This window comes from Ranitomeya imitator, chromosome 4 (assembly GCF_032444005.1).
Source record: "Ranitomeya imitator isolate aRanImi1 chromosome 4, aRanImi1.pri, whole genome shotgun sequence".
Taxonomy (NCBI): Eukaryota; Metazoa; Chordata; class Amphibia; order Anura; family Dendrobatidae; genus Ranitomeya; species Ranitomeya imitator.
This window is the reverse complement of record NC_091285.1, coordinates 24,672,607-24,694,333: the sequence shown is the minus strand read 5'-3', so window position 1 is coordinate 24,694,333 and position 21,727 is coordinate 24,672,607. Positions and strand designations below refer to the sequence as shown.

At 44.2% G+C, this 21,727-nt stretch overlaps 1 protein-coding gene across 3 annotated transcripts in view; it reads left to right on the top strand.

The window, feature by feature from the left end:
* The window catches only part of LOC138675297 (E3 ubiquitin-protein ligase TRIM39-like), a 36,389-nt gene extending 21,859 nt beyond the window's left edge, over positions 1–14,530 (top strand). The window contains exons 2-5 of one of the 3 annotated variants that reach the window (XR_011320661.1): positions 5,215–5,547; positions 6,884–6,964; positions 13,921–13,978; positions 14,463–14,530. The gene's annotated coding sequence lies outside the window, so the exon portion shown is untranslated. Of the gene's footprint in view, positions 1–5,214; positions 5,548–6,883; positions 6,965–13,920; positions 13,996–14,462 lie in introns of all 3 variants that reach the window. The other 2 variants (XR_011320662.1, XR_011320663.1) reach the window with 2 other exon arrangements.
* Positions 14,531–21,727: the final 7,197 nt, after the last annotated feature.

Here is a 21,727-nt window from a genome sequence, read left to right as displayed (position 1 = left end):
GACTAAAACTGTCTGATGCTCTCAATCTTCTGCTTGAAAAATGAGGCAAAGTCTTCAGCTGAGATGAGTGGGGAGGGAGGAGGTGCTGGGGGATGGAGGAGAGAGTTGAAGGTGTTGAATAACTGTTTAGGGTTGTGAGACAGGGAGGATATGAGAGATGAGAAATAGGTTTGTTTTGCTGTGGCGAGTGTGGTCTTGAAAGTAGTGAAGAACTGTTTGAATGCGGTAAAGTGCTCGTTGGAGTAGGATCTTTTCCATTTCCGCTCTGGAGCCCTGGAAACTCGCCTCAGACACTGACATTATATATAGAGCTCCTGTCTTTAATGTCACTGGTGATTACTGTATTACCTGTACACTGACATTATATACAGAGCTCCTATGTATAATGTCACTGGTGATCACTGCATTGCCTGTACACTGACATTATATACAGAGCTCCTGTGTATACTTTCACTGGTGATCGCTGTATTACCTATACACTATATACACAGCTCCTGTGTGTAATGTCACCAGTGATCACTGTATTACCTGTACACTGACACTATATACAGAGCTCCTGTGTATAATGTCACTGGTAATCACTGTATTGCCAGTACACTGACATTATATACAGAGCTCCTGTGTACAATGTCACCGGTGATCACTGTATCACCTGTACACTATATACAGACCTCCTGTGCATAATGTCACTGGTGACATTACAGTATACCAGTACACTGGTACCTGTACAGTATACACTATTTACAGAGCTCCTGTGTATAATGTCACTGGTGATCACTATATACAGATTTGCTGTGTATGTCACTGGTGATCACTGTATTACCTGTACACTATATACAAAGCTCCTGTGTATAATGTCACCAGTGATCACTGTATTATCTGTACACGGACACTGTATACTAAGTACAGATCTCCTGTGTATACGGGCACTTGTGGTGATATTAGTATTGTGTTTTTTTTATTAATGTTTAGTATTGTAGTATTCGGTCACTATGTGGTGGTAATATGTGGTCCGGCCATGGTGTGGCAGTATTTTTTCCTTGTATGTAGTATTATAGGTCATTATGTGGTGGTTATGTCGTCTGGGCATGGTCCGCTGGTATTTACTCTTTGTATGTGGTATTATTCGGTCCCTGTAGTGGTAATATGTGATCTGGTCATGGTGTGGCCGTATTTATTCCTTGTATGTGCTATTATTTGGTCACTGTGTTGATAATATATGTTGTCTGGTCATGGTGCGGTGGTATTTGTCCCTTGTATGTGGTATTATTGTGATATTATTGGTAATTTTAAACATTGAAAAATGAATAAAAATATACCCAAATTGTATTGGATATTTTAACAATTGATTAAAAGGTTAGAGCAGAGTAAGGCTCGGCCAAAAGAGTTGAACTTGATCAAAACAAACGCTCCTAGCTATATGTGTGATCTGGTGATGGGAACTGTGACATGCAGAAATAGTGCTAACTGTTGTTGCTTCAAAAGCATCCAGCAACTAGAGTTGTTAATACAGTCACAGGAGACAGGGAGTGGTTAGCAGAGCCCCAGGGGGATTGTGGGAAACTTGTTTACCATTCTGGCAGCAGCCAAAGGAATGAGTGGTGTGTTTCTGTGATCTCTTTCACAGAAGTTCAGGCAAGTGAAGGATAGGGATACTGGATTCAGGTACTGAGTGGAGTTGGGCTACCCCTATACTGCTAGTTGAGGAAACCTAACAGGAGCAGAAAGATAAGGACTGAAAGAAGTTGTGTACAGGGATAATCTCTCTCTGCAAATCCTCCCCCTTCCTCCATTACACTGTGCTGGAAGGAATGCTGTATACTCCTGTGCTTTTGTAAAGAGTCTTGATCTATGCTATCTAAAGAGACTGTTAGTCAATGTGCCTCTAAGAAGCAGCTGTCCTGTTTATGAAGTCTGTGCTTAAGAGACTTGAATTGTACTGAATATGCTGTGACAATAAACCACACTGTTGATCTGTTCATGAGGACTCAATCAATTGTATCTGTGTGAGCAAGTGGATCCTTCTTGTGCCTGAGGAAGTTTCAGTACTTGGTCGCCCTGAGTAAAGGTTCCCCCAGAGTTCCAAAGAATTCATGACACCTGTCCCGCCCTTATCTGAACCTAGCGGCGTACATGTAACATTGGTGGCCCGTAAGGGTAATTCTGAGCGGGAATTAGCATGTAGAGGGAAAAGAGGCAAAGTGACTGGAAAATACAGCAGCACAGCACCTCAACTCAACTCTGCTACACCAGTTAAAGGGGACCAGCCCTATAGCAGCACAGCAACTCAACTCTGCTACACCAGTTAAAGGGGAGCAGCCCTACAGAAAACTCACTAGCATCAATGGATGTGGAAATACAAATGGACAAGATCAGTGAACTGCTTCTTCAGTTAACATGTGAAGAATTGAGAACAGTAGCAGAACATATAAAGATGTCAGAAGAACAGATCTCTAAAGCAATGTCCTGCAGACAACTTGTAGCCACGACATGCACCTACCAATATACCCTACTATCTTACTAGACAAAATTGGAAGAGGTCCATATGAGGGGTGGACATATCACCTATGCACCCTGTTCAGCTGCACAGGGGCCCTATGGACGAAGGAGTCGCAGCTGCATTGCATATATCTAGGTCAGGAGTAGGGCCAGAAACTGACAGTAAATGGCCCCTGCGTGGGGCTTGTGTCTAGTCCCCGCCTGCAGAGTCTTCCTCTCCAGCCAAGGCGTTGACTCAGGAAACCCCTGTTCACACTCCATGCACACTCACAAATTATAAAAAAGTACAGATTTGTTGTATGGGGGATGCGAATTGTCTCTTCAGAGAGGAAGAGGACTAGAACTCTGGTGCCACCTATTGGAAGTAGCAATCCTAACAGTCAATGTCGACCCTTTAGCGAGCCTTGTCACATGACTTAGGATAAAAGCCAAACCAGAATCTCAATTTGCAGACACTGTGTTTCGGGGTACGGCCCCTCATCAGTGCAAAGTGGAGATCTGGCTTGGCTGAATGAGAGGCATCAGACCGGGATTTTATGGGGGATAAATGGTGTAAAATGCAGGAAAAGTAACATGGAACACCTAATCATGAAGTACAACATAAGGGCCACGGGCTTAGACTCTAACCCTAGGGATGGGCATTACACCAGGCCTGGCCACGGACAGCATGGAACACTCTCTGGGGTGATACACAGTCTGACGGTACAGACATTAGATGCTTATACTCAGTGGCGTAACTTGAAACATGGGCCCTGATGCCAAAGCTCCAACGGGGCCCCAAAATATTTAAAATCTTTAATAGCAATAGTCTTTTTCTACAGGCCAAAGGGACTTTTAGGGCCCCCTAGGCTCCAGGGCCCGGGTGCGATTGCAACCCCTGCACCTGTTATAGTTACACCCCTGCTTACACTTTTTCCAAGTCTCTTATACTTCTGGCCCACAGTTGATGATGATGACGCTCACACTACAAGTGCCAGAGATAATCTGAGGTGGCTGCAGCAATGTCATCAATGAAGTCCAATGATAGGGCCTAGTTGCTGTTGATGTTGGTGCTTATAGGAACTGTTAGTGCACTCTAATATCATAGTCCTGGCAGAATCCCACTCATGAAATTTGGAATGCCTGCCAGGGCCTAAGGGTACTCGGTACCGGGTCCGGTCGTTATTAAAGGGGAGGTCACGGTGGCGACGACCCGGTCCGTGGCCCTGGGCACCCAAGTAAAAGGGATAGTCTTTAAAGAGATTTGTAAAGTGGTAAAAGTTCGTGACGCCACCTGTTGTACTCGGTCAGGGGTGACTGACGCTGCTAAAAGGGATCCTCTGGGGGTGATGGTACTGCAGCAAAGATGGTGACACTTCCCACAGGTGAAGCTGGGTACCCAGGGCTCCCAGTATACTCAACAGGGGTTGTGTGGTGCCAGAATAAACAGAGGACACAGGGTTGCAGTCTCTTTACCTGGTTTACTGGCTGTAGTAAGCCACAGTCCAGGGTACCAGTAACAGGTGACAGTGGAGTCCAGGCAGCCTGAAAATGAGTAGAATCCCCTTTGCCAGGGCAGATTGTGAGCCTTCCACTATGCGCTGAATAATAGTCCCTTGCTGCCTGGGGCTTCCTGACAAGGTTCTCTTTTACTTTCTGTTCTGGGACAGTTCCTGCATGGTAGGCAACTTGAGCCGTTCCTTGGGGTCTCTATCCACGGTGACTCCGGGCTCTGGTTGTTGCTGTACCTCAGGGTGCAATGTGGGCAAGTCGCTTCCAATTTCCTGCCCTCTGGTTCTGCCGTGGGACTTGTAATTCCACACAGCCTCGGGCTCCCAGTTCCCGTTTCCTGCACTCTAGCCTAGAGGGAGCTCACTCCCAGCTCTCCTCTAGCTCCTGACCACTCCTGTGCTCCTTCACTGTTCCTTGTCTGCTACAGACTAACTAACTCCTCTTCCAGACCAGAATGTATATTTATCTAGGGAAGCTCCCCTGAAACCAGGTTCAGAGCTCCCCCTTCTGGCCTGGAGTCAGAACATGTTGCATGTAAAGGTTAGCTGTCAAAGGGATCCTCCTCGTTTCCAGGCATGGCATCACCCTCTCAGAGAGGAAGACAATACCACTGTGGTACCTGAACTCCTGGGGTGCCACAAATTCTTAGTAGTTGAACCAGATGTCTCAGTAATATCCCCTCAGCAACAGTTCTCTAATAGATTTCTATAAGTCCCAGCAGGAGAACATCCCTTGAAGAAGCAACTCTCTGGTCACACTGGTATGTAGCTTGGTTCTGCAGCGTTCAGATACCTGGAAACACAAGGAATGGATAGCAGGAACCTCCTCTGTGGTAGACCAGGTGGCTGCGGACATTTCCTGGTTTTCTGACAGATAGGGTTCCAGGACTGTTTCCTTTCCTCACACACTGAGCTGCAGGGCTTTCAGCACTCACTCTAAGCCTCTGTCCTGTGTTCGCTAATGTCACACTCTCTACAGTCTGCAATGGAGGAACACCTACATGTCCCTGTGCCCATGTGCTATTTTTTACACCACTTATTGATCATCATAAATAAGCAGGGAGCTATGTCCTTGGCCATTATCAAGGTCACTATAGAAAAGGAAGGATCATATTGCTTCCGCGTGGAGATTCCTGGATTTTTCAGAGATCAGTCTGGGTAAATTGTTCCTAATTTGTCATTCATTGTATGTATACATTTTTTATATTGTCTTCTCGAATTGCAGGTCCGGTGGCTCCAGTGGCACAGGTGACTGTATCACTGAATGGCAATGCTGTATTACCCTGCACATATAGCGGCAAGACAACCAAAATGTGCTGGGGACGAGGCAGATGTCCACATTTTAGGTGTAAAGATGAGATTATCAAGACTGATGGCCAAAGAGTGACCTGGAGGAAATCTGACCGATATCAGCTGTCAAGGTACTTTAATCTTGGAGACTTGTCCCTGACCATCACCGGGGTCACTAAAAAAGATGAAGGAACCTACTGCTGCCGTGTGCAGATCACTGGAATACGTAATGATCAGAAGACAGAAGTAAAAGTGACGATACGAGAAGGTGAGATATTTCACATCTGCACCTATAAAACTGGGTGCATATTTAGATGAGGACAAGGTTAGATGGAGGTCTCCTAAGAGAAGAGAAAGGTCCATGGAATTAGAACACCTACAATTTACACTACTCACAAAAAGTTAGAGATATTTAGTTCTCGAGCGAAATTTTGGGATGAACCTAAAATGCCCTCTAACCTTTTCAGGTGAAGTTAATGTGACCTTCTCTAAACTTTTGGAGGCACATGTCCAACTATTCAATGTTTCAGTACTTTTTGCACAACTTGATGTTCTCTAACAAGGAGCTTAATGACTAAATTGACAACAGGTGTTTGATCCATTAATCGCCCAATACATTTTGGGGTTCATTTAGAATTGGTATTAAACAGTCTTCTTCATCTGCTCACGTTTTTACATCATGAGATCAAGATGACACTTAACAATTGATCCACGTATGAATAACATTAATGTGATCTCCAACTGTGAGGTATTACACCAGGACACTTTGGAGAACTGGCTGTCCCACTGGTTGGAAACCAAATCACTATAACCCAGTATGCTACCCCACCATAATCCTGGTGGTAAGACCAGTGCAACATTCCCTGTTCGTAGAGTTGCACACATGGTGAAGAATGGTGCATAGTGATTCATTCTGTACTACAAATTAATTTTGATGTCACATATGAAGCCTATGACATGATGTAACGTCTACACAAACCTTCAGAAGGCATCTGCATGACATTGGGCTACGAGCAAGATGTCAAGCCACAGGTGTTCCAGTGACCTCAAACCCCACCATGGTAGAGCAAGACGACAATGTAGGGTGCAATGGAGGTATGTCCTCTTTAACGATGAAAACGTTTGTCTTGGATGCAAAGATAGAAAGAGACTGGTCTGTAGACCATGGTGGGCAACGCTATGAAGAGTCCTTGATGAGGGAAAGTGATTTAGTCATGGAACCAATGCTATGACCATTTCTTCAATGTTTTTCAACAAAACACCAGACCGCATCTTGCCCGTGCTACGCTGAGAGGCCTAACTTGGCAATAAAGTGAGATCCTGGACCACCACTTTTAGAAATATGTACATGTAACATGTATATGAAAGATAATACAAAACCCAAAAAGAGAGCAAAGCAATACCACAAGAATAAATAGTTTAACTCATGAAGAAGGTCTGCGAAACGTCACTTGTGCACTCTCTATAGATTGCTTTAAATGTAATGAAGCATTATCATATATCTACTAATTGCCTGTTGACATTGCTATTATTAATATTTTAGTGTCTCGAAAAATATTTGTGACATTTTTAATACTTGTTTTATAAAAAATGGTTTTTTTTAGCTCACAGGGGATCTCAGTCAGTAACTACTGCAACTACAGATCATCGTCCCGTGACTGCAGAGGAGGACATGTTCAGCATGCGTAAGTCATTTATCATCATTGGTATCATCATCATTTATCATCATTGGTATTCTCCCAATGTCATACTTCGTCCTCTCCAGCCCTGACCTGGGTATAGGTCCGTGTTGTCAGCTTTGTCCAGAGTACTCTGGTTCTTTAATCCCTTCACACACTGATAATTTTCCGTTTTTTAGTTTTCATTTTTTTTCTACCCTTTTTCCAAAATCTCTCACAGTATATACTATAAATGCTTAGGGTAGCTTGAAACTCAACTCACAGAAAAATACCCAAAAGAAAATTTAAAAATAACCATAAAAAATAGCTTTTATTTAATATATTAAAAACATACATGTGCACTTGCCAAGCACCATCACCAACAAATAAGCGTACTATAGGAAAGGCCGGAATAGTGCCAAGCCCTACGTTCACTATGTGTTCCCTACCTGCCTGCGGAGGTTGGCACCCTATTTTCCTGCGCCTTGGCGCCCCCGCTCCACGCCGGCTATCCCTACTAATCCCTATAACACCCTAATAGGTTAGGGGGAGAGACATATCACACATACAATGATATATGTAAATAGCTTGAAGGGACAAAAATATGTCAGTATGGCTAACTAGCTATATCTAGGGTTCTAGACTCGCTTGGTAATCTGTGTCCCTTTACTCACATATATACCATTTTTAGCCAGCGTAAATATTGTAACGGCAGATAGGCACTCAAAATTTTTTCTTAGCCAGCGTAAATATTGTAACCGCAGATAGGAACTAAAAATCTAGGGCTAAACACACATATACTTTTGGTCTATTACAGCGTGTAATTTGCACTGGGGAAATGTATGTGTTGTAGTGTCAGACATACACCATGCCACCTTCTGATATCTCATTACCACACTGTAGCATTAGATAACCAATACGTGCCTAGACAGCCATAGTGTACCGCATTCATTAGTGGCATCATTAATATTTTAAATCCAGATGCAGACCAAAAGTTCAAATCTCATAATACCGTTATGCAGAAAATTCCTTCAGACTCTCTTTATACAGAGTATCCCTTTAAACTCAACGCGTTTCTCCCCTTCTAATTCTAAGAGGTTCATCAGGAGTATATTCTGATAGTAAAGGGTTACTTAGCTCATATCCAAATTCAGTATGTCAGATGTAAATGGCTGCACCACCGGGCCGATACCCTATCCTTGTAGCGCTTACAGACAAGTGCTAAATGCTGTGCATTATATGGGCCCTAAATCATCACTGCACTCATCTCACCTGGGTGTTTGGGACGCCATATTCCTTTCCGGCCTTACTAAGTCCACGCACCTATGACGTCATCTAATAGCGACGCACCCGCGTCATACCAATGCGCTGTCGCCAAAACGGGCCGACTGCACTGCGCAGGCGCCGTCTTTTTCTCAGCTGCGCATGCGCAACAGAGTTCCATTTACTTACGGCGCTACTACTGTGACGCCCACAGAAAAGGGACGCACCCGCGTCACACCAATGCGCCACTGCCAACACGGGCAGACCGCACCACGCAGGCGCCGTCTTTTTATCAGCTGCGCAGGCACAACAGCGCCATGTTCACCCACGGCGCCATCACTGCGACGCCTACAGAATGGGGACGCTCAAGCGCAATCAAAATGCGCCACCGCTCAGAAGAGGCCGATGAAACCACGCAAGCGCCGGCCTCTTCCCAGTAGCACATGCGCCCCAACGAACCAGACACGGATCCATCAATCCACATCAAAGACATCAAACGCACCCATGTCCTTCAACACAGTGCCCACGCGCAACAATACCACAACGCTCCTGCGCAACAACACAATGCGTCACATACGTCGGATAGACCATAGCTCCGCCTATATCCATTTTTTACAGGCCGTCCCTTATAGCCAAATGCTATATGCATCTACACATCTACACCCTGCTGCAGTGATGCTGGTGCTCAGATCCTATAATGGTATACATGAAATCACGAAATCATTAGTATCCTATATTCACAGGCAACACTTTATCCAACTAATTTTCAAAAGGTAACAATAACTACAAGAATAAATTAGGCGTTTTTCATTATTTCTTAAGCCAAGCATGAATATGCTGTATATATTAAAGGTTCGCCTAACAGCAATCTGTAAATTTATTTTTATTGATAAAATAAACCACTAACCCTTCACCGATATTTCTGAGACCCGTTTCTATATAATGCACTTTCTCATATATATATAACCATCACGATATGATAGGTGACAACAAAATCCTTTGTCCACAATATGGACCAATAGTTATTATATCTGACCCATTAGGGTCGATACGACAGGTTTTCCCTAACCACTTATCTCTCAACCTTTATGCATAGAGAGTCATAGATAACAGCCAAAGTTCATTTGTTCGTTTAGTCCTGCCGGAGATACCGTGTCCAATCTATGGATCCACTTGAGTTCTTTTTGTAAGATTCTACGATCCCAATCACCTCCTCGAATAGAGGGAGTGACCACCTCAACGGCACAGAACGAAAAAGATTTTAAATCCCCCTGATGTACAGACCGTACATGTCGAGAGATTGGGGTATCCCTCGCATGTTTTATATCCCCCACATGATCACCTATTCTCCTACGGAATTCCCTTCTCGTTTTTCCGACATAATTAACTGGGCAAGTGCAACTGAAGAGATAGATAACTCCGCTAGTTTTGCAATTTGCAAAATGTCTAGTTTCAAAAATCCGTCCCGTACTGGCACTTGAAAAATGATTGCCTGTAGCCACATAGCCACAAAAAGAGCACCCGCCACAGCGAAAAGTACCTAATTGTCTCCTTTCAAGCCATGTACCCGTAGTTAGGGGGGGAGTGAAGGTGCTATGCACTAGTTGGTCCTTTAGGGATCTCCCTCTTCTATAAGTAATCATGGGTGTCTCAGATAGGTACTCCTTAATGTCCGTGTCTGCACGTAGTATACCCCAATATCTACTGATGATCCTCCTAACCTCCTGAGAGCAGTCATCAAAACTCCCAATGAGCCTCACCAGGGCCTCTGAATCGTCCCTATCCCTTGGCCGTAGTAGATTAGATCTAGGGATCTTCTCTATCTGTTTGAATGTATTCTGGAGAATGTTTTTTGGGTATCCTTTCATCAGGAATCTATCCCTTAGTTCCCGTGACTCAGCATAGAAGGAAGAATCCGAGGAACAATTTCTCCTCACCCTCATGTATTGTCCTTTTGGAATTCCTTTTTTAAGGCCATAGGGGTGATGACTGCTCCAGTTCAATAGATTATTAGTCGAAGTGGGCTTCCTATATATCGTGGTTGCAAGATGACCCTCATTATCCTTACTTATTGTAATGTCCAAAAAGTTGATTTTGTCTTTATCAATTTCAGATGTAAATGTAAGACCTATGTCATTTATATTGAGATCCCGAACGAAAGCATGGAAAGAGGCAACATCCCCCGTCCACAAAATTAGGACGTCATCTATGAAGCGCCCCCAGAATAATATCTGGGAGCCCCATAGTGCCAGCTTTTCTTCCCCGAACACAACCGTATCCTCCCACCAGCCCAGGAGCAAATTTGCATATGTGGGGGCACATGGGCTCCCCATAGCAGTGCCCCTGAGCTGGTGGTAGAACCTCCCCTCAAACAAAAAATAATTGTGAGTCAAGATGAAAAGTAGGAGGCGGTTAATAAATCGATTGTGTTCGTTAAATTGGATCCCTCTAGATCTTAAAAAGAAATCAACAGCTTTTAGACCAGCCTCATGTGGGATACTGCTGTACAGGGCTTCGACATCTATTGATGCCAGCAAGGTGTTCTCTCCCACAGAAATCCCCTCAATTTTTTGCAACAGGTCAGATGTGTCTCGTATATAAGATGGTAAGGTTGTCACGAAGTCTCTCAAAACCTTGTCAATATATGTCCCACAATTCTGTGTGATGGAATCATTTCCCGAAACAATTGGCCGGCCCTTCAAAGGTACCAGGCCCTTATGCACCTTCGGAAGGGCGTAAAACACAGGTATTACAGGTGTCTTCTGCCTCATGAATCTCCTCTCACCATCGGAGATAAGCCCCCTTTCATGCGCCTCATCCAAAATGCAACCCAGTTCGAGATTAAAGGCCACAGTGGGGTCATCTCGTAGCGGTCCATAGGTGGTTCCATCTCTCAGAATCCTGAGACACATCTCCCTATATTTCTCACGATCTAATATCACAAGGTTCCCACCTTTATCAGATGGTTTGAACACCAATTCTGCCTTTTCTGATAACGAATCCAAAGCCCTTCTTTCATCAGGAGTTAAGTTAGATGGACTCTTTCTTTTCTTCATGCTCAATTGTTTAAGATCAGTCGATACCAATTGCATAAATATATCAATACTGGTATTTGTGGATACAGGGGGCATTCTAATGCTATTTGGTTTCAAATCTGTAAATGGTCCAGCTCCCATCGGTCTAGAGCTCTCCTCCAACATGTTGGTAAGAATCCTTACATCTGAGAGCTCAGATAAATCAATACCCAAGTTGAGACATTCGGCTTGATCATGATTTTTAAAAAACTTTTTCCACTTCAATTTTCGGGCAAAAAGGTTCATATCCTTAATCCAATCAAACTCATTAAACTTATTAGTTGGTACAAACCCAAGGCCTCTTTCAAGAACTGCCACTTCAGTATCAGAAAGATGATAGGATGAGAGGTTTAATATCCTATTCTCCTTATTTCTATTTAAAGGGGAGCCCCCAACCGCTCCCTTAGATAATATGGCATTGTTCCTCTCTCTAAAAAAGAGGAGGAAGAGGAGGACAAGGAGGAGGATGGAGGTGGGCCTGTTGGGTTCCCTGCTGTAGCATTGTGACCGGAAAAAGTGTGATAATTGTTTCCACCTCTTGCATATGTATATCTCTTCTTTCCTGATCTCCCCCATTTTTCCCTACGCGGTTTGAACGCTGGGTTAATGAAATTCCTACCTCCGCTCCTATTGTGATCCCCTCGCTCACTATCCGAAACTTCGGCCTCAGATGAAGAACAGCTTGAGACGTCCCCTGTTCGGGTTAATTGTTCCTCTAATAGAAATCCGAATACTCTATTTTCTTTAAAATCCCAGCTATCACGACTAAACTGTTTGTGCTTTCTATCCTTAATATCAGCTTGAAATTTCTCAATGTTAGTCTGGAGTGTTGATTCTCTCCTACTGAAGTCTGGGTCACTTTTATGTTTAATGATATTGTCTATTAGTTCAGTAAGTCTCTTGCTAGTTCTATCGAATGTGTTCTTCTCTTCTTGTAATAGAATTTGCATAAACCTTATTGAACTCTCCACCAACTCATTCTTCCACTTTTGTAGCAGTTCAGGTGTTCTGGCCCTACGTGCTGGTACAATACTAAGTCTCAACCCTTTGGGTACAATTTTAGTTCTGATGTAATTTTCCAATGATTGGACCTCCCACCACGATTTAATATTGTCCCTATAACAGTTGGTATATATGTGAGTAAAGGGACACAGATTACCAAGCGAGTCTAGAACCCTAGATATAGCTAGTTAGCCATACTGACATATTTTTGTCCCTTCAAGCTATTTACATATATCATTGTATGTGTGATATGTCTCTCCCCCTAACCTATTAGGGTGTTATAGGGATTAGTAGGGATAGCCGGCGTGGAGCGGGGGCGCCAAGGCGCAGGAAAATAGGGTGCCAACCTCCGCAGGCAGGTAGGGAACACATAGTGAACGTAGGGCTTGGCACTATTCCGGCCTTTCCTATAGTACGCTTATTTGTTGGTGATGGTGCTTGGCAAGTGCACATGTACCTTTTTCCAAAATCCATAATTTGTTTAATTTTTCCATCCACGTAGCTTTATGAGGGCTTGTATTTTTTGTGGGATGAGTTGTACTTTTGAATAAAATGATTCATTTTATCATGTGATGCACTGAAAAGCGGGGAAAAAAATTCAGGTTTGATGAAACTGGAAAAAAAGTGCAATTCCGTAATTGTTTTTTTTTTTTATGTACCATATTCACTATATGGTAAAACTGACCAGGAAATCAGATTCTCCAGGTCAGTACGAGTACGCAGATGCCAATTATGCATAGATTTGCTTTTTTAATTTTGGTGGCGAAAAAATATTAGGAAGTTAGAAAGTTTTCATTTTTCGTGATCTGGGGCTGAGTGAGGGATTTTTTTTTCCATCCTGAGCTGATGTTTTAACTGATACCATTTTGGGGTAGATACGATGTTTTGATCGCCTCTTATCAGCCTTTATTGCAATATTGTGGCAGCCATAAAAACAAAATTCTGGAGTTTTGATTTTTTTTCTCATTACGCCGTTTACCGATCGGAATAAATTATTTTATATTTTGATAGATCAGACTTTTACGAATGCAGCGATACCAAATATGTGTATTTTATATATTTTTTAAAAAGTTTTATTTTTAATAGGGGTGATTTGAATTTTTGCATTTTTTTTGTATTTCTTTCATATTTTTACTATATTTAATAGTCCCCTTTGGGGACTTGATGCTGCGAACATCTGATTGCCTGTTCTATGTACAGCAGTGCTTGATCACTGCTATGTATAATGAAAATCACGATTTAAGAACGTTGGCCACATGGCTGGTTTTTGCGGGAGGATGATAATGACAGGCATGGGGGTTATCAGCAGACCCCTCGACTGTCACAGCAACCCATCAATGCGCTACGATCACGTCACGGGAGCGCTATGGGATAGTGGAATGGCGCGCATTGACAGCATGTGTTAAATGTCTCTGTCAGAGATTGACACAGAGATTTAACCTGTGGTTATAAGAGGCACATGATGGCTGATTAAATCTGCCATCATGTGTGGGGAAAGAATTATCAAAGGCAGGGTCACAACTTTTGACGTACATGTACGTCATCAGTAAACTCCACTGGGAAGGTTTCTGTTTCCTGCTTCCCCTTTATGTAATGGTTACATTTCGCATTGTGACGTCATCAGTACCTTGTATACTCTTCCAGTTGAAGAATGTCCCGATGATGAAGATTAAGACCCCCGACCAGGAATAATCTTCAACAGGTATCACATTCATCGCAGTACGTCTCTCAGGTTTACTATGAAGTCCTATCTCCTAGCACCATGTTACAGATCAGGAGGAGCTGAGCAGATTGATATATAGTTTTGTGGGGCAATATTTAGTAGAACTTGTGATATACAGATTTGTCTCTGCTCACTGTGGGCTTATGAGTCAAGTGGGCGGTCCTATGAATGATCATGTGACTGAGTGACTCCGCCCCCTGTACTGAACAGGAATTTAAACTACTTTAGTTTATTAGTAAATCACATAAGTTCCAATTCCCTAGCACTGTATGTTGTCAGTTATGACCTGTAGGGGCGCTGTGGGGATTTGTAATCCTCTGGCCAATACTTACTACCATTTTTCCGACTGAGCATAAGACTCCCATTAGTCTGTTAAAAAAAAAACAGTGCAGAGTTTTTATACTTGTTCTTAGAATTTTTTTTTAAAGTCCATATGAATAATTATGTATCTCTCTCTCTATAGAGCATGAAGTTAACGCAAGATATGGAAAAGTGAAATTCTACCATGTAATAAAAGATATGTGGTAAAATCTATTGCGTGATTTATTTCGTAGGGGAGGAGAAGAACAGGGGGCATGAAGCCGAGAGTAACCAAAATATAATCCAATTATTATATATTTTTTTTACTATTCCACTTGTTTATACCAGTAGTCATCAACTGGTTCCCAGGACGTCCGGACAGTCTCCGATTCTCATGGCATATCAGAGGTGAAGGGAGTGGAGAGCTATCAGTGGCAGACCACTGGGGTATGGTAAAGGAGAGACTTGGCGCATAGAGCATGGTTTCCCAAAGCCCATTATAGTAACTTGAAGCTCTTAAGCTCAAGGCAAATTCTGTAATAAGTCCCTTGTCTACCATACTGGTATCTCCAACCCCTTTTGTAGGATGGATATTAAAGGATTTTCCATTTTTTTCCAAGCTTCTCTTATTTTCAAATACATTCAATTTACTTAAGTCAAGTCTTGGTCTAACCGGATTCTTTGTCAGTTTTCCAAAATCATGGCAGGTCTTCTCAGATCAACGGTCCCTCTATCATCTTAGGGGTGGGCTGGGATTTATCGAAAAGTTGACCAATAGTAGAATATGAAATAAAGCAAAAATCATAACTGATTTTTAAGACTACCCAGCTGGACTTGCAGCCATGATCACATGTACATCATTCATGGGAAAATCCCTTCAATCCATAACGTCTTGGTAAAGGACTGAAGAACTTATAGAGGTTCTTACTTGGCTTCAGGTCTCTGGAATGTGAGGGCTAGTCAATGTTATCAAAGTGTCCATCATCCAAGAACTTCTGACATACTCTGGCCAGAATAGGCGGGATATTGTCCTGCACCAGGAGAAACTTCAAAGCTCATTTCACCTGTGTAAGGTCTGGCAATTTCCCTGAGGGATTCATCTTAGTATCTAACATCAGTCATGATAACGTTGGCTATCACATGGAGATTTGTGCAACCCTGCAAAAATATGCCTCTCCATACCATCCCTCACCAATCTCCACACTGGTCATGATGGATGATGTTACAGACAGCACTGACTTTCTCCACGGCATCTCCAGACTCCATGTCTTCAATGGGAACCTGCTCTCAGCAGTAAAGAGAACGAGGTGCCAATGAAGGACTTGCCAATTCTGGTGTACACTGGTGAATGCCAATTGGGTTGCACTATTCCCAGGTCCCACTACATAACGTTGGGCTCTCATGCCTCCCTCATGAAGTCTGATTCACAGTTTGGTCAGACATATGCACACCAGTCCTCTGGCAGTAAGGCTCTGGCAGTGCTCATGCTGTTTTTTCTTAAACAAAGGCGCAGATACCTGTCCTGTTGGTGGCTTGATGTCCTTCTACAGTCCTTCCCAGACCTTCCCAGTGCTTCTCATGTAATGGCTAGTGTGCTGGTGTCTGTTCCATAATCTTGATACTGTGCTCCAAAGCACAGCAAACCTTACATTCGACAGCACACATGGATGTGCCATCCTGGAGGAGCTGGACTACCTGTTCACCATCAATGGGCCTCACGTACTGCCTTGACCTACCAGTAATGACAAGAACACTAACAAAAAGCTAAATTAGAGAAGAATCAGTCAGGAAGGAAAAGGAAAGAGGAACTGTCTATGGCTACCACCTCTAAACCTTTTGGAGGGTATCTTGCTGTTCCTCTCCATGGCTCCTGTTGTCACTTTCATTTACACCAACTGAATCAAAGTCCCTTGTGCCTCCAAGCTGCACAGATTGAAATCCCTGAAGTTCCGATCACTTGGGGTTTGTAGGGTGACGCGCAGGTGGTTCCTCTTATTTTCTCAGCAGTGTATTTTTATCTCCTCTGTTGTAAATAAATGTCGCAGCAATATCACAACCAAGATGTCATCACATTTCACAGTCTTCGTCTGTTCCTTCCTCCTCTCTACTGAAATATCAATATTTTCACACGTTTGGCCCCGAGTTTATGTGTTCTGCATCTTCCCGTTGACTGCACAGAATGGATGGATTATTTACCGATCAAGTTATGCCGTGTATTGTCGGTTTCAGGTTCTCTTTTTTTACAGTTGCTTTTATTTCACTTATCACTTGTGATTGTTAGTGTCCATTCTGCATCAAGGGTTATGGAGCGCCCCCAGACACAGGGCCGCGGGTTACTCGGTACCGGTCCTCTCTGTCTCGGTTCTAGGGTTGTCACGGTGGCTGGACCCGGTCCATGACCCTGCTAAGGGGCGTCCAATGAAAGGTGATGCAAGTTTGTCAAGGTTTCGTGACGCCACTTGTGGTATTCGGTCAGGGTGACCGACGCTGCTTGGGGTCCACTGGGGTGGTGTTATGGCAGCTAGATGGTATACCTTCCCACAGGTGAAGTGCTTCCCCAGGGCTTCCCAGTAGTGTAGGTGGTGATGATGCGAGGTGCGGTTAATAACGAGGACACAGGGTTGCAGTCTCTTCACCTTTTACTGAAGACTTCAGGATCCGCAATCCAGTGCACTGCTAACAGGGCTGTCTAAGACTGGCCGGTCGAAGGCACATCCAGAGTTCCCTTTGCAGGTGGAAATCATTGCCTACCCACTAGCGCCTGTGTGTTGTAGTCCTTCCCTGCTGAGCACCACGGGATAGTCCTCACAACTCTCGTATCAGTTCTTTCTCTTCTCCATCCCCCAAGTTTATCTGGCTAGGACGCACCCGTATGACGGGTAGTGTTGTGAATTCTGTGGTCAAGCTCCCTCCTGTGGTCATGAGTGGTACTGCGGCTGGTTCTGTCTATGAGCTTCCTCTGGTGGATGTGAGTGGAGCTGCGGCTTTTGAGTTTCCTTCCTCAGGTGACGAGGTTAAGTCGTTAGGTGCTGCTCTATTTAACTCCACCTAGTTCTTTGTTCCTGGCCTCCAGTCAATGTTCCAGTATTGGTCTTGCTCTCTCCTGGATCGTTCTTGTGGCCTGTCTGCCCTGCATAAGCTAAGTTCTGCTTGTGTTACTTTTGTTTGCTATTTTTTCTGTCCAGCTTGCTTTATTGGTTTTTCTTGCTTGCTGGAAGCTCTGGGACGCAGAGGGAGCACCTCCGTGCCGTTAGTCGGTACGGAGGGTCTTTTTGCGCCCTCTGCGTGGTTGTTTGTAGGTTTTTGTGCTGACCGCAAAGCTATCTTTCCTATCCTTGGTCTATTCAGTAAGTCGGGCCTCACTTTGCTAAAACCTATTTCATCTCTGTGTTTGTGTTTTCATCTTTACTCACAGTCATTATATGTGGGGGGCTGCCTTTTCCTTTGGGGAATTTCTCTGAGGCAAGGTAGGCCTATTTTTCTATCTTCAGGGCTAGCTAGTTTCTCAGGCTGTGCCCGAGGCGCCTAGGTCTGGTCAGGAGCGCTCCACGGCTACCTCTAGTGTGGTGTGATAGGATTAGGGATTGCGGTCAGCAGAGTTCCCACGTCTCAGAGCTTGTCCTATGTTATTAGTAACTATCAGGTCACTTGTGTGCTCTTAACCACCAGGTCCATTGTGTTTCTGAATCACCAGATCATAACAGTACTGGAGGCCCAAAGTACTAATGCTTCTCAATAGAGGGAAAAGAGGAGTTCTGAGACCATTTTTTTTTCTCTGCACTGTGTTTTGTCTTTCTTTTCCCCTAGACATTTGGGTGGTTCAGGACACAGGTGTAGTGATGGACATTAAAGGTCTGTCTTCTTGTGTGGATAATCTCACTGCAAGAGTACAAAAAATTCAAGACATTATGGTTCAGAAATCTATGTTAGAACCTAGGAATCCTATTCCTGAGTTATTTTATGGAGATAGAGCTAAGTTTCTGAATTTCAAAAATAATTGCAAACTGTTTCTGGCTTTGAAACCCCGCTCCTCTGGTGACCCAGTACAACAAGTTAAGATCATTATTTCTTTATTACATGGCGACCCTCAAGACTGGGCATTTTCCCTTGCGCCAGGAGATCCTGCATTATGTAATATTGATGCGTTTTTTCTGGCGCTCGGATTGCTTTATGATGAACCTAATTCAGTGGATCAGGCAGACAAAAATTTGCTGGCTCTGTGTCAGGGTCAGGATGAGGTAGAGATATATTGTCAGAAGTTTAGGAAGTGGTCTGTACTCACTCAATGGAATGAATGTGCGCTGGCAGCAATTTTCAGAAAGGGTCTCTCGGAAGCCCTTAAGGATGTCATGGTGGGATTTCCTATGCCTGCTGGTCTGAATGAGTCTATGTCTTTGGCCATTCAGATCGATCGACGCTTACGTGAGCGTAAAACTGTGCACCATTTGGCGGTATTATCTGAGTATAAACCTGAACCTATGCAATGTGATAGGACTTTGACCAGAGCTGAACGGCAAGAACACAGACGTCGGAATGGGCTGTGTTTTTACTGTGGTGATTCCACTCATGCTATTTCCGATTGTCCTAAGCGCACTAAGCGGTTCGCTAGGTCTGCCACCATTGGTACGGTACAGTCGAAATTTCTTTTGTCCGTTACTTTGATCTGCTCTTTGTCATCCTATTCTGTCGTGGCATTTGTGGATTCAGGCGCTGCCCTAAATTTGATGGACTTGGAGTTTGCTAGGCGCTGTGGGTTTTTCTTGGAGCCCTTGCAGTATCCTATTCCATTGAGAGGAATTGATGCTACGCCTTTGGCCAAGAATAAGCCTCAGTATTGGACCCAACTGACCATGTGCATGGCTCCTGCGCATCAGGAGGATATTCGCTTTCTGGTGTTGCAGAATCTGCATGATGTGGTCGTGTTGGGGTTGCCATGGCTACAAGTCCATAATCCAGTATTGGATTGGAAGTCTATGTCTGTGTCCAGCTGGGGTTGTCAGGGGGTACATGGTGATGTTCCATTTTTGTCTATTTCATCATCCACCCCTTCTGAGGTTCCAGAGTTCTTGTCGGATTACCGGGATGTATTTGATGAGCCCAAGTCCAGTGCCCTACCTCCGCGTAGGGATTGCGATTGTGCTATCGATTTGATTCCTGGTAGTAAGTTTCCTAAAGGTCGACTGTTTAATTTGTCTGTGCCTGAGCACGCCGCTATGCAGAGTTACGTAAAGGAATCCTTGGAGAAGGGTCATATTCGCCCGTCGTCGTCGCCATTGGGAGCAGGGTTCTTTTTTGTGGCCAAGAAGGATGGTTCGTTGAGACCTTGTATTGATTACCGCCTTCTAAATAAAATCACAGTCAAATTTCAGTACCCCTTGCCGCTGCTGTCTGATTTGTTTGCTCGGATTAAGGGGGCTAGTTGGTTCACCAAGATAGATCTTCGTGGTGCGTATAATCTTGTGCGTATTAAACAGGGCGATGAATGGAAAACAGCATTTAATACGCCCGAGAGCCATTTTGAATACCTGGTTATGCCATTCGGGCTTTCCAATGCTCCATCAGTATTTCAGTCCTTTATGCATGACATCTTCCGAGAGTACCTGGATAAATTCCTGATTGTATACTTGGATGATATTTTGATCTTCTCGGCTGATTGGGAGTCTCACGTGAAGCAGGTTAGAATGGTGTTCCAGGTCCTGCGTGCTAATTCTTTGTTTGTGAAGGGGTCAAAGTGTCTCTTTGGTGTTCAGAAGGTTTCATTTTTGGGTTTCATTTTTTCCCCTTCTACTATCGAGATGGACCCTGTTAAAGTCCAGGCCATTTATGATTGGACTCAGCCGACATCTCTGAAGAGTCTGCAAAAGTTCCTGGGCTTTGCTAATTTTTATCGTCGCTTCATCAATAATTTTTCTAGTATTGCCAAACCGTTGACTGATTTAACCAAGAAGGGTGCTGATGTGATCAATTGGTCTTCTGCTGCTGTGGAAGCTTTTCAGGAGTTGAAGCGTCATTTTTCTTCTGCCCCGTTGTTGTGCCAACCAGATGTTTCGCTCCCGTTCCAGGTCGAGGTTGATGCTTCTGAGATTGGAGCAGGGGCTGTTTTGTCGCAAAGAAGTTCTGATGGCTCGGTGATGAAACCATGTGCCTTCTTTTCCAGGAAGTTTTCGCCTGCTGAGCGTAATTATGATGTTGGCAATCGAGAGTTGCTGGCCATGAAGTGAGCATTCGAGGAGTGGCGTCATTGGCTTGAAGGAGCTAAGCATCGCGTGGTGGTCTTGACTGATCACAAGAACTTGACTTATCTCGAGTCTGCCAAACGGTTGAACCCTAGACAGGCTCGTTGGTCGCTGTTTTTCTCCCGTTTTGACTTTGTGGTTTCGTACCTTCCGGGCTCTAAAAATGTGAAGGCGGATGCCCTGTCTAGGAGTTTTGTGCCCGACTCTCCGGGTTTGCTTGAGCCGGCGGGTATTCTCAGAGAGGGGGTAATTTTGTCTGCCATCTCCCCTGATTTGCGGTGGGTGCTGCAAAAGTTTCAGGCTAATAGACCTGACCGTTGCCCAGCAGAGAAACTGTTTGTCCCTGATAAATGGATGAGTAGAGTTATCTCTGAGGTTCATTGTTCAGTGTTGGCTGGTCATCCTGGAATCTTTGGTACCAGAGATTTGGTGGCTAGATCCTTTTGGTGGCCGTCTCTGTCGCGGGATGTGCGTTCGTTTGTGCAGTCCTGTGGGATTTGTGCTCGGGCTAAGCCCTGCTGTTCTCGTGCCAGTGGGTTGCTTTTACCCTTGCCGGTCCCGAAGAGGCCCTGGACACATATCTCCATGGATTTTATTTCGGATCTCCCCGTCTCTCAAAAAATGTCGGTCATTTGGGTGGTTTGTGATCGCTTCTCTAAGATGGTCCATTTGGTACCCTTGTCTAAATTGCCTTCCTCCTCTGATTTGGTGCCATTGTTTTTCCAGCATGTGGTTCGTTTACATGGCATTCCGGAGAACATCGTTTCTGACAGGTTCCCAGTTTGTTTCGAGGTTTTGGCGAGCCTTTTGTGCTAGGATGGGCATTGATTTGTCTTTTTCCTCGGCTTTCCATCCTCAGACAAATGGTCAAACTGAACGAACCAATCAGACCTTGGAAACATATCTGAGATGTTTTGTTTCTGCTGATCAGGATGATTGGGTGTCCTTTTTGCCTTTGGCTGAGTTCGCACTTAATAATCTGGCCAGCTCGGCTACAATGGTTTCGCCGTTTTCCTGCAATTCTGGTTTCCATCCTCGTTTCTCTTCAGGGCAGGTTGAGTTTTCAGACTGTCCTGGTGTGGATACTGTGATGGATAGGTTGCAGCAGATTTGGACTCATGTAGTGGACAATTTGACATTGTCCCAGGAGAAGGCTCAACGTTTCGCTAACCGCAGACGCTGTGTGGGTCCC